The sequence below is a fragment of the Lineus longissimus genome, chromosome 1, assembly GCF_910592395.1.
Source record: "Lineus longissimus chromosome 1, tnLinLong1.2, whole genome shotgun sequence".
Lineage (NCBI taxonomy): Eukaryota > Metazoa > Nemertea > Pilidiophora > Heteronemertea > Lineidae > Lineus > Lineus longissimus.
In genome coordinates, this window is record NC_088308.1 from 20778630 (window position 1) to 20792588 (window position 13959).

The 13959-nt window shown below is 40.5% G+C and overlaps 1 protein-coding gene across 6 annotated transcripts in view; it reads left to right on the forward strand.

The window, feature by feature from the left end:
* LOC135491515 (uncharacterized) overlaps positions 1–13959 on the forward strand; it is a 75350-nt gene that overhangs the window by 52864 nt on the left and 8527 nt on the right. The gene's annotated exons all lie outside the window — the stretch shown is intronic.

Here is a 13959-nt window from a genome sequence, read left to right on the forward strand (position 1 = left end):
GTGACCGAATGAACATGGCTTATGCTAGCTGAATTCTCACTTCTGTGGATGCGAAATCGATACTGGTTTTGTCTCAATCTTGACAGGCTCCAATCACGCTGTTACCATTAAACACAATGTATGACACCGTTTTACCGATAATAATGGTACTATATGTGGCCATTATCTTTTTTACAGGTCCTTCCAACTGTTCTTTATGATGGAGGTGCCATTTGGACTGTATTACATGTGGTATATTGGTCATATAGTATAAATGACGCGCAGAAGTACGCATGAACTACATGCACCAAAGAGTCATAATTACTTTCAATTCACAGCCATATTTTTTTCAATGGGTACCTTTCGCATGTGTTCTGGCTATCCTTAATTTCCTTTTACCCTTTTAATTGTGCTCAACAGATATTTTCTCGCCCTTGCCCCCCAATAGAACACGCATTGACATTTGGGATCTCAAGAGCGATCCCGTAAGATCTTCTCCACTCTAGATTTAGCCAGTGGATTTTGGCAATTGGTATTGGCAGAGTCCAGCAAAACTTACACTGCATTTACGACGGGCTGGTCGCTATTGGAGTTTGAGAGACTGCCTTTTGGGTTAGCCAGTGCTCCTGCCCATTTCCAACGGCTTATGCAACTCGTCCGAGCAATTTTTTTACGGAAATACAAAGTAATGGGATCGTCAAAGCTCTGTGTTAATTGTTCCGCATCAAGTGTTTTCTACCATGTCTGAAGCTGTTTCCCGATAATTAATGCCCTCAGCATTGACGCGTAATTGTCGAGAACATAGGACATTTCCCATCATTGGCGTCGTTCTTCTATGAAGATTAATTTAAAATTATCTTCTGTTCCTGAGCCACTGAAGATAATTGGTGAATAACTTCTCTTCACAACGATTTCTAATGTATTTTTCTGTCATCGCGTTGTTACTTGACATTGCTTCCCCGGCCTGATCGTTTAAAACAAGTTAGATTCTGCGAATAATGATTTTTAATCGACGTTATGCTTTCTGTCAAGCAAAGCAAAGTTTTTCAAATTGATTTATTAGAAAGATTGATGCGTATTTAGTGGTCCGAATCCGTCTTTTTCTTATGCCAGAACGGTCAATAATCCTCGCCTCGTCTTGCAAATTTGTGATAACAGCAGATCGCTGGGTAAATATTTGATATCGTTTTTACTGGTATCAGCTCTGTGTCGTCCATCCTGTGGTCTGTAATTAACTATTTCGAAAACCAATCTCATGGTCTTCGTCTTGAAATTGAGTTCACGTCCCTAATATTTGTGGTGGTTTGTTCATGTTTGCATTGATTTCTTATCCAATAACACTGGTCGTTACATGTTTGAAGTTCTCCCGTTTGAATACATAACCTGCAGCACGGCCAGGATATTAAAGCAAAAAATAAAACTCACCTGTTGTTTTTTATATCGGTTATCAACAACGCTTGAGCATGGCTGGTACTGTATTTTCTTGCATTTGGTTGAGAGTCTGACGGCGGAAGTGTAGTTGCACAATCGTTAGGTAGCGTTGTTATGTGCTCTACGCGGATACTGCGTCTACGCAGACGGCTGTTGTACTATCATATTGCAAGAAATAAGATATCAGAAATTGTAAAAGTGTGTAAACGTTTTTGAAACACGCAGTACAAGTCTTAGCTCCAATGACTTTAACGATTTCAACACCAACGAAGCATAATCTATGTTTATTGTTTACCATTGATCCGTTACTCAGGTAACATGTTTGCTGTATTGGCATTGTTTGAAGTTGCGGATTATTGATGATAATGATCATGTTTTAGCCTTACGTATCAATTACTGATAGCTTCCTGTATATACATGATAAATGTAGCTAAAGGAAAAGCTTTATGCCCTGAGACAGCGCTAAGGTGACGGCTACAATGTAAGGGCGTCTATTGTGTCTTATGGTGCTGGGATGGTGTTACTCTTAAAATTGATGAGGATAAGAATATGACCCCTATTCATATCGTGCAATTAGTTTAAAACATTATACACGACAGAAGGTTTCGTGTCACTTATCAAGATTTGCAATATATAGGGTGTCACAAACAACTCCCTAATTTGAAACTCTTGTTAGGAGTTTTTAGAATCAATGAATATGTTACCAAAGCTCATATCCGTGTTCGATACATTGAAGTTCGTTATGATGACCATCACCATTTTAAAATCATATGACGGTCTGTTCTTCAAAAACAAAAAAACAACAAAAATATGGAGAGAAAAACTGTCACGCTATATGACTTGAGCAAAATATTGAGGTATGCGAAGTTGTACTAGTATTCATCGAGTAGAAAGTCAGCGGATGTCAGGGACTTGGTATCAGAAAAATTACTTCGCCCACACTCGCTATGAATGAGGCAAATTGATGATTCTATAATTTGAAAAGATAACTTGCCATCATTATCGTATGTTACATGCCAATAGAATTATCTTTTAGTGCGGTATTATAAAGCTGAGATTAAAATGTCAAAGGTCATTGCAGCTGCGTGTCCCATATCAATGGTTATTACAATTTATTATTGCAATTCCCAGTCGAGATGGGGCATAATAGTGAGACGAGATGATGCAAGTTGAACAAAATTGTAATACTTTTGTGAAATTGGCTCATGTGCTCCTTGTAATTTTGCGCTCAAAATCGAATAAAACGTTTTGCCCCTGGGGATTCTGTATTGAGTGGGCAATCAGCCTTCCTTACTATTCAAGAACGTCATTACTTCCTAATCATAATGGTTAATTTTTTCATAAGGAAGCACAAATAACGGAAAGTGCGATTTATCATCATGTTCGATGTGAAATTATTCCATCGGTAACTAACATGTCATGCGACTCAATACAGATTATGGGTCGGCTAGAGTGCTGTAGAAAATGTCGATGATGATGGAAATAACTTGAGGAAGCCAAAATGTGGATGTGGGGAAATTGATGACTGCTGTGATCAACGGAAAAGTTTTGCTAATGTGGATTTGGCATCGTCCTCAATTCACCTGGCATTTTTCCGACGGGCATCTCTCACGAAAGACGAAGTACGAATGTCTGTGGGGGCCTTGCTCGACGCGGCTTCCAGTCTTTGTATCTGTAGTGCTAGGAATCAGGACCGTCGTCGTTAAAATACATTTGGATACCTCGTACTCTGTCGATCGTAGATCTTAGTAAGGGTAACTAACGAAATTTGCCCGCACTAGAAATTGATGACATCATTCCTTCATACCCATATTATTCTTTTCGTTAGGATCGCAAAACCTCCCCATTGTCAGCGTAACGCGTTTTGATTGATGAAAACCTATGAGTTAAAGACAGCGACCACCACATCTGCCTACAACATCTGCCTTTCCCATGGCTCATCAGGTTCTGTAAAAAAAAGCCTACTCTTCCGGGCCGCACTACAAAAATACACCCAATAATCAGTGTAGTTGCTGCTTCACAAGAAAACACGAAGAGAAAAAGATACTCACGAAGTAGCTTTGTCCATCTGGCCGGAAAAAGGTCTGAGATCTGTGAAAGAAAGGTGGCCTGTCAGATTAACTGCAAAATCATGCAGCTAGAATTCACAATGAAAAAAGCAGATTTAGCTGTCGGAAACAAGGAGTGTTCCTTCAATACTTTTGGTGAGCTGGATTTTAGTTGTTTTTTTGCTTCTGCTGGAATACGCCTCCTGCTATCAGTCATCACAAGATTGTCATGTTCGATTATTAGTGATCAAAGTATTCTTTCTATCAACATTTATCATACAAAACCCTTTTATTGTCAGCCTGCAGAATATTCCTTGAATCTTAACTGTCTTCGAAAGCAAATTTTGAAAAACACAATATAATGTAGCTTACTGAATGAAGATATTATACCCACCTCGGTTCCAAGGGTATATTTGTACGTGACAGACGCAACAAGCTGAGCTGTTGCCAACACGGCTAAGAAAGGCGCTTGAGTCTTTGACGAGATCAAATGCCTTTGATCAATTTGAGCTGGGAACACCTCAGCATCTTACGAGGTGTCAGATCAAGCAGAGGTCTGAATGAAAATCATGACGAAGGTAATGTGGGTCAACTTGCTCCGATGAATGAAGTTATGATATGTTCATAAAATCAAATCATAAAGTATCCATGTGATCGAGGCTATGATGATAAATTCCCTCATGGCACACTCTTAAACCATATCATCATCAATCTTCGAAAAAAATGGGATTTCTAATCCATGCCATATTACTTTTTATAATCAAGTATAAAGTTAACATGTGTCTCATCTATCTTGCGCCGAGTTGCTCCAAGGGATTCACTGTGCTCTGATAGGCTTCATTAGCCTCTGCGCTGACGATGTAATCAAATTCCATAATCCCCGAACATACATCATATTGTCGTTATAATGCCTAAAGTAATCATCATTAGTATACTGTTTTAATTCTGAAGGTTGCTTGTCTGCCTTTTTGCAAGCCCAGACACCCCGATGACCAAACAAGTATAAAACTTCAGATTCACCCACTTGTTATAAAATTTAATGGTAAAGGTCAGTTTTATTTTATCAATTACTCCAACACATAGAATTGATTAGACTGGAAGGCCATTTCGTTCCACCGATGATGCATTTTGGCACGGAAGTTTCGATCATCGTTCGTGTGTTTATAAACAGACACATGAGCAAATAAGGGATGTACTGGTCTTGGAAGGTTGGAGTGACTGGAAGCTAGAAGCACGCGATGTCTTCGAAATCATGTCGTAGAGGTCTTTAAAATCTTATTAAACGTGATGAGGTATCGACAGATCGAAATATGAAATTATATCTTTTGTCATATTCCCTCTCATCAAGAAACATTCAACATCAAACTCGCTCACGATGATATGCGGCTTGGTAAGTCATCAACCTCGCCAGTTCTCGAAATAAAGGGTGTTTTATTTCTACGCGACAACATCAACAGGTGACCGAAGCGCCCCTGTGACGTAGTTTGTATCAACATGGCTTCCCCTCAAACGTAGTATATGTTAAATCTGATTGATGTCAAATAGCCTTAAGGTTATAAAACCTCCATTCTATCCAGTTGTGGAGAAATTACCGTACAAATGTCAATATTTTTCATATGTCAATATTTTTTATCTGTTCATGTCAGATAGCTTGAGGCGATGTATGGATCAAAGGCTCCGTCTCAGCAAGCGGTTTATTATAAGATTACGGATGCCAACGACCTGCGATTGCAGCGGCATGTCCAATCAGGTTCAAAGCAATTCCAGTTGTCGTGACCAGTGATTTCACGCCACTTCTCTACTTGCTTATTGGAAATTGGTCATATTCTGAAACTTTTAAGCTAAATACAATCATGCAGGTTGAGGACTTTCCCCTGCTGTTAACCCCCGGCCTTAACTTTCTTATTTTTTCCATGTAGCAGCGTTTCATCAAAGTTATTTTTATGTTTCTATATATTGTAAGGAAAGGTTGTACGATTATAACCGTGGTATAATTATGGCCTCTGAATGCGTTACATGTGATTGACAACTGTTTTCTACACAAGCAGGGGCTATAATTGTAACCGGGGCCATAAATGTTAGCTTCATTCTTCTTGATATCTCTAAATACCGGTAATTCAGAAAGATATGCCAGACATGCCGTAGGAGTTTTACCAAATCTGCCGCTAAAAATACTCTATAAAACTCCCAAGTATTATCACATGTAAAGATCAACATTCCTGTCACAGAATAAGACAGAAAGTCATGTCCCCATAAATGCCAAGAAGCCTCCAGACTCATTATTTACCACCGTGAAATAAATAATTAACTCAAGTGTATTAAAGGCATCCGAGTGATGCAATTAGCCAGATTTCCATGTCTTCAGTTGGTTTAATCATTCGCTTGTTATTGTCTCCTTTAGGGAATTGCACCATGCTTTGAGTTGGAACTCCACTGCTGCTTGAAGTCACTGGGAATGCTCCCGAAGCCGCAGCAGGATTAACAAAATAATCTGGTTAGCTGTTTCCCTTTGGTCGGAATACACCAAAGTTGCCCAGGTTTGCTAGGAGAGAACTCGTGATTGTCATTTTGATTTGATTGATCATGTAGCTTTGTGGAGACTGGTCGAGTCGTTCCTGATGTTTGTCTTGGTTGTCTAAGTAAATAATGGTTAGCAGCCAGATGTAGGGAGACCAAATCAATGGTAACCAAAAGCATTGATTTTAGTTACACGCGGCAGAAATTTGGAAGAAATTAAATGTATATTTTGTTAATTATTCAAAATCAGAATATAAATCTTTTTTGTGTCAGCCAATAATTCTGGAGGTTGTGATATTCCTATGTGCAAGAATTTATAAAGACTAGTATTTATTAATTCTTGCTATAATATAAACGATAGACAGGTCTGGCTTTATATAGCATATTCTGAGTACATGTACATGGTTGATACGTATTTCTCTAGTAGGAATGATTGATAATTCATCAAATCTAATTTTCTAGTTTTCGATTAAATCACCAGATATCTTTTCCAATACGAATGCCGTTTAGAGTGAGACGCAGTATGCAGCTAGCTACGATTCCCACAGCTGTTTAGCATGGTGATCAAGAATCGATATCAGTAGCCGGTAGGCGTTATCGATTTTCAGTGATCTAAACCGATTTAGCATCAATCTTACTTCCTATGCTCGCATGCAGCATAGCGTTCCACGCAAAGAGTCCATGTGCTGTACCAACTAAGAATGTATTGACCAACGCTTTTGGATTCCAAGTGAATATCACGGTCTCGGAAAAGTGATATAATCTTGATGTCTTGGAATACTGTGGCCATTAAATTTTTGAAAAACTAAGAATATTTTCATAAAATTACTTAATTAAAGCAGTATTGAATGTGATGCGGAGTCAAAGTACATACGGTCGTGATGGTTTATACCAATATGTTCGAATCTCATCTGAACTCACCATGCTCAAGATGTTGTGGTTCATTTAAAGTTAGGCGGCTACACAATTAGCTGTCAAACAGTGCTGCATGTGATGGTGATATTTCTCTGTGTTATAATGTATGAGGTATTATTACCCTACCATATGAAATATATGTTCTCTGAATAAATGCCTGGCCCAATGCACGTTGAGACGTTGAGACTCCAGCATGACCTACACAACATACGTGCCTGCCGATGGTCCGCAAAAGTAAAACATTATCACAAGAAGGCCACTTCCGTCTTAAGTTGTGTACGTGACTGTATGGGGTGGGTATTGATTTCTGAATTATCTAGTCCATTCCATACCATCAACACTACAATGTGCTTCATACACTGATCGAGATCTAACTGGAGATGTCACTAATCTAATTAATGCGAATGGTTTCATCGGATGGGTGGGCGGCGGAGGATGCTTTGGGCAACATTGTCTGGGAGTCTCCCCGGGGTGTGATGTATTATGGACTGGTTATTGTGCCTGGAAGAACTGTCTCCTCCAGTCATATAACGAATAGGCTGCTTTGCAACTTTATATATTTGGTTCAACTTTGGCCTGGACATGATATGTTTTAGTGAGTAATTTGAAGTGCCTTACGATAAACACAAGCGCAGCGAACGCCTTTAAATGCCTGACAATGTACCTGTACAGGAGAGAACTCCATGGCAAAAACCTCGTCGTTATAAATGATATGGTCGATATCAACCTCCCATGTCTTAATGGAATACGACACAGTGTTCATCATGCGTGAACTTATTGACATCATTACAATTAATTAGGTGTATTTATAACATGCCAGGTTCACTATCCTTGCTGTTAATTAGGAAGCAACGACATCAATGGCTATAAATACGCATGGGAATGGTTTTCTTGAAAATTCGACTGAGATGAATGTGGTAAAATAAGGGCAAAATAACTTTATCTTTGTTGGCAAAAGATATTCAGCACTTACAGGTATGCCTAAAGATGCTGAAAGTCATCGCCAAAACGTACTTCCAGAAGCTGGTTCAATATTCAGACACACCAAACCCCTTGGAGTCTCAGCTTCTTATTAGCAGCATTATATCTTCTCTGAGTAACATCTATATACCGAAGTACAGTATCCTATTTCCATCCAATTCTCAATCATCCCTCTAGACAAATATCCTCTCTTCACAATTGCGGCTTCTTTTCCTAGTCCATTGTGAACGCCTGTGTAATCTCACCCGGCGCATCCATCATAGCACAGGGCTCAGTCCCGGTCTATTGCGTTAGAGCTTCTTTGGCTAGTTATCACAACCGTCTATCATTCTGAATATTTGCTTCTACTGTCTGGGTGTATATTTTGCTGGTCAGAAGCAATAGAGCTTGCGAGGCACGATCACGGGCCACATTCCTTGGTCATTAGGCTGATCCAGCCCGGGTTCATCAGACAAAGAGACCAACTTTCTTGAGATAAATTTCTCTTGATAGAACAGACAAGAACTCGATTTATTTCACTGATTGGGTCTGCTTCAGTTTCGTGGCACCCACGTGTATCTGTTGGCATTATTCACAAGGTTGTTGAATGGTTGTCGTCTCTCAGAATCTCAAGTCCAAGTCAACTAAGACCAGGATATAGCTTTTGTTCTTGATACACCACTCCACACTATTGAGACAATCCATCTTTGTTGCTGATCGTTTCATATTTATGGCTCACAGCACGTAAATTACAGCTTCCTTTCGATGGTATTGGCTACGGACATAGCTGTCCGGGCATAGCGGACAGCTTATCGTATACCTGGATGGGCGTAGCTTTTGTAATAAAATTTTCATTTGGTCTGTCCTGCTTTTATCAGCATTTAACATCACTAAAGGATACGGTTTCTCCAACAATGCAGGTTGACTCTTAAATGAACCAAAGTTGCGAATCTCAACCTACATTTTAAACCATACACGGATTCAATATACTGCCATCTTGAGTAGCCGCCTACAACTTAACAACCATATTGGCCTCAGCGTTTGGAGGGAGACATGACCAGAATACCGGAACTCCGGTATGGCAGTAATCTCGGCGTTGCAGATGGATGTGTGTGGAGGCCATGCATACTGAGTGGCGTGCTTTACACATCAGCATGCACGCCACGAAAGGGAGTGGGACTTTACGCTGAACAATGATGGCGAGATCGATTCGGCGTGATGAGGTTGATGGTTCCTTTTCTTAAGCTGACAGGCAATTTCGACAAATCTGATCAGATTCTGCAAATAGTGGAAGTCTTTACAATGCATGAGATGGACAGCATCGAGCTGATGAACAATACGCGTTTCGCAAAGGTTCCTCCTTTACCGCAGTTTCTAATAGCTTCGTAGAAGAGAAGTAGGCTTAAGTCAGCATGCAGATTTACATGATCAGTTGTACAGTTTCTTTGGCCATTTTCTGCCCTTTGGCCATTTATTTCTTTTGATGAATTACATTTTAAAATACCTAACTATTCGCCGTTAACCTCGATAATGCCTTGCAGACTATTGATAACTGTATATTCACTTTGGGATATGAAATCGACTCACAAAGGATAAACCACTGGCCAAGAAAGTTCAGAAAGTTCAATCTGAGATTAAACCTTCAGCTTTCCACCGGCTAGACAGAACTGGTCTCAGGAGAAATCACTGACAACAACAAACATAATTCATTCATCCTAAGTTACAAAGCTAATCGATTTTCAAGGGGAACTATACCAAGGAGTTTGTTCCCAATCCATCAAGAGCAGCTTTCTGAGGAACGAACTAAATTACAAAAGTCATGTACAATCTACATGTACAATCTACATGTACGATCTACATGTACATTCTACATTACAGTAATTACAATAGTGTGACGTGGATTGACTCAGCGACCACATTTTTTTACATACGAACAGTGGTGTACATTTCGTATTCCATAGCAATGAAAGACATCTTTTCGTGGCGCTAAAATAGCAATCCGCATAAATGACGTCAGCCATGTTTGTTTCAAAATGTTTGTCTGACCCTGACAATAGCAGCTTGATCACTTTCAGAATGTTTGTCCGCATTGACAATAGCTCATACAAAGGAAACATGACATTACTTAATCCCCGACGCCAATTTCAGTTTTGTTGTCCGAATTTATGTGCTAAAAAGATTAATCGTGTGGTGTGCTATTATCAAACTTGTGACATAGACCCAAAGCGACTGAAAACATGGAAATAAAAAGATGCTTCTTTCTGCCACAATCTAAACCAATGACTAATTACGTAGCCGTAGCCTTATACGTTTACCAAGTCTGCATTTCACATAATTCGCAAGGCTGCACGCGCAGTGTATCTTTCTTCATACTATCAGAGGTAGCGTCACAAGTGGGAACTGGACTGTTGGCGGAAGCCATTTGAAAACGATTTCTACGAATCGAGGGAAAAATTGTCTGTTCTGTGAATTTTTACACATCTCCTTTCTCTAACAAGGAAATTGTTTCGCACTGTGATGCATGCTAAATGGCGGAGTAAACCTTGAATAGCTGCTGATGTATTCTGTCTCCCAGACGTTTCTGTTGCCAGCTACAACGTTTGGCAATAACCTTCAAACAAATTCGTACGTGATTAATTACTTAGCAAAGGCCTGAACACGAAACCCAACCTTTGTCATCAATTTGGCTCTCCCACAGTGCGTCGTTTGGCACAACCAGTATAAGTGCCATGAATTCAGCTCTACCGCAGTCTTTGTTTTGGCACAACCAGTGTTAGTATCAGCTCAGCCAATTCAGTATCTGACAGGCTTACAAATCATGGAGATAATATTCACGTAGCGGCTGTTAAATCTGCCACTTGGGCGGGATATCAGTCATACAAATGCCCCGTTCTGGACAGCGTCCTCTCTAACTTCGTCCATACATTAACACAAACGGCGCCTTCCTTTGGGACCTCTAGAGCAATTCAGTCCCATGTGATAAGATAAGTTGACTCGTACATCTTGGAAAAGGTCTCCATGCCCAGGCCGGATCCATCCGTCACGTTAGTCATACTGCTAGTTTGGCATTTTCTTTATTGCGAGGCTTGCACGTCACATCGCATTTAGGGAGATGCACCATGCAGCATGTTTGGGTGTTGGTTGTCTTCTAAGGGAACTAGGCTGGAGCTGCATTTCCAGTTCGTGGTCTCCAGGTGACTTATATTTATATATAAAGAAATTGTCCAGGGACCATGTGCTCACCTCGGGTAATGTTAATGCATGTCATTTGCAGTGGATAAGCCTGATATCACATTTTCTAGGTTTTCACTTTTGGCCCCCTGGTGGCAAAGTTGAGAATCAGATTGGACTTCAGTGTCAGAGGTAACCTGACCTAGGGGGTCATGTGTACAAAGTTTCAAGTTGATACCTCTAGCAGTTAAGAAACGTGCCACTGTTTTTGAAACAGGATACGGACGACGATGGACGACGACGACGACGGACATCGGACACTGCAGTATTGTATTGGCTCCCCTATGGAGAGCAAAAAAGGCAGGTATTTAAGTATATTCCATCACAACAGGCCAACAATTGACACTTCGTAACCATGACGTTTTAAACGCGTTTCCATTCCATACTTCGGGCAACATGATCAACTTCGCGAATAACACGTCTTCCCTAGCAAAGGTCACAATTAAAAGCAAAACCTCTACAAGACAGTCCTAATCAGGCTACAGCCTAGCAATTATCAGTAGGATTGGTGAGTGAGTATTGAGAACGTTTCCGTTACCAGCTCATCAGCTATTTTTGCTTGGATAAAAGCTTTCAGAGGAGCGACTTTATAGCCAACTTAAGCTTTGAGTGACTTTCAACTGGAAACTATCTGATGGCATCCGGATCTGTCCTTTAGCTGTAATCACCTGTTCTTAAGAGAAGGCTTCAGCTTAGCCATCATGACATGACTTTTAATCACTCTTTAGTGATGCTAAGACGGCGTTGTCAACAGCTATATAAGCCATCTGGTTCCAAATACATACATTTCGTTCATCGTGTATCTGGCACTAGAACATTACGTTATCCTCTGTCACGCAAACATTTTTAGCGATGATTATTTCGTCTCCTTGGTAAGGCTGCTCCTTGATCCAAACATGCATCCATCCGACAGTCGGTGTTGCCCCCTACGGGTAAGCAGGTTGACAAGGAAAACGGGAGAAGTTTTCAAGAGAAAGAAGCATTAGGCATGAACAGAAAACGACGAATGTGGGAGGCAAAATACTCTCTCCTAATATTGTTTAAGTATTTTGTACTAATACTGTCTAAGTTTTCGTGACAACTTAACCGAGCAAGATTGCATTTCATGTGCTATAATACCATCGACGGAGCTTCAAAGAATAAAGCGATGTCGTTTTGTTGTTACCCGTGGACAACAAGCAGCTTTTGACGTGTTCTAATGCTTTGGATGTCCACGATTAAACAACCTTAACGGCGGTAATATTGATAAACCAGAGAGACAGAATAAACGAATTAAGAGAATCCCTAACTATTCGATAGGTTCAAGCCATTCACACTGTGTCAGATGAATGATCCAGCAGACCAAGTTTACAGTTGCTTTACTTCCCCTGACTACAAAGTATTGCCGATCCAAGGTGGTTCACTACAAAACTTTGTAGTTTCTGATCGAAGCAGCTGAGTGTGGCTTCCGGCCCTTCATCGGTAGAGCAGTTTGGATCACTGGTCGTGAATGAGCCAAATGCTTGATATCATACTCCAAGTCATCAAAGTTAATATGGAAACTTTGAAACCCCTGACTACATCAGATAAGAATTATAACCGTCTGCTTGGGAAAGCTTAATGGGTGAATATCTATGCGTGCAGGAAGAACTGAACACTTTGTAGTTGCTGGTCAAAGTCAATGTGTTTGGTTTGTAGTCCTTTGTCAACCTTGCTTTGACCAAGAGTGAGCCGAGGCTGGGTATATTGGATGAAACCCGCCGAGTGCGAGGCGCTCTTCCGGGGAACTGACGGCATCAGCCTTGGGCCGATGGACCGGAGGAGCATACTTTGTGTCTGCTGGTCAAAGGGATTGATTTAAGGGCCTCCTTAAAGGCTGCTCTATAGTCCGTCGATCTGAGTTTTTGTTCTAGGGCTTAATAGATTGTTGTAATCGCTTTAGTTAAAGGTTACTCCAATATATGAGTTTTGAAGGGGTCGAAGGCACCCCTTTCACCCCCAAATTTCTCCAGACACAAAACAATTCGGGTGTGTCCATTATATGGCCCAAACTGGTATCAAATTTGAATCACCAACGTGACTGAACCCGAGTAATTTCATGGTAAATCAATAATGACTTGCGGGCTAAGCCAACAGGTGGAAATGACAGTAATTTCGTTATAGACTTCAGTTACAAGATAAAAGAACGCGGAAAACTGGTTATTACACGAACTCCAATCGCCCAGCCAGGGATGGATAATCCTTTGTTTGAGGTAATGGTAATGTATTGACTTAGGGATTGGTATTGATTGCTTCTAGCCTGATCCATATTGAGACCGGCTCTCTACACTGTCAGAATTGATGGAAAAGTATGTAAATTAAAGCTTTGTGTTACCTTGTATTGCGTTACTTGTGCCACTTATTTAGACAAATGAATGTGGCTAATAATGTACAGCCGTACCGGTTGACATCTCACGGAATTCGATTTCCTCAACTTTGCCATGATTATGGTTATGTGGTGTTACCAGAATGAAATGAAACGAACTGATCTGGAAAGAAATGATATCGTCGAAATGAAACCTGTGTTTTCTGAATGATGTCACATGTAGGTTCCGAGGGTTCTATACACAACGCACTAGTGCAATCCATACTAGTCCGAGTCTCTTTCTTGCTACATGTATATGTATTTCGACGAATCGATTTCATTTCGAGGGATGCATTTCGCGGGTCATACATCGTTTCGTTTCTGACGATCTTGTTTCGATTCGATGGTTTTGTTCCCCATTTGTTAGCCCGAACGCCATGATTAATAGGCAATCTCTGACGATCGGGCGACATTTCTTTCTGGTTTCCGCAATTTGCTTTGAGAGTGGGGTATGAGTTTTGCTCTGATAATGCCTTTGGAAGGTGTAATTATGGT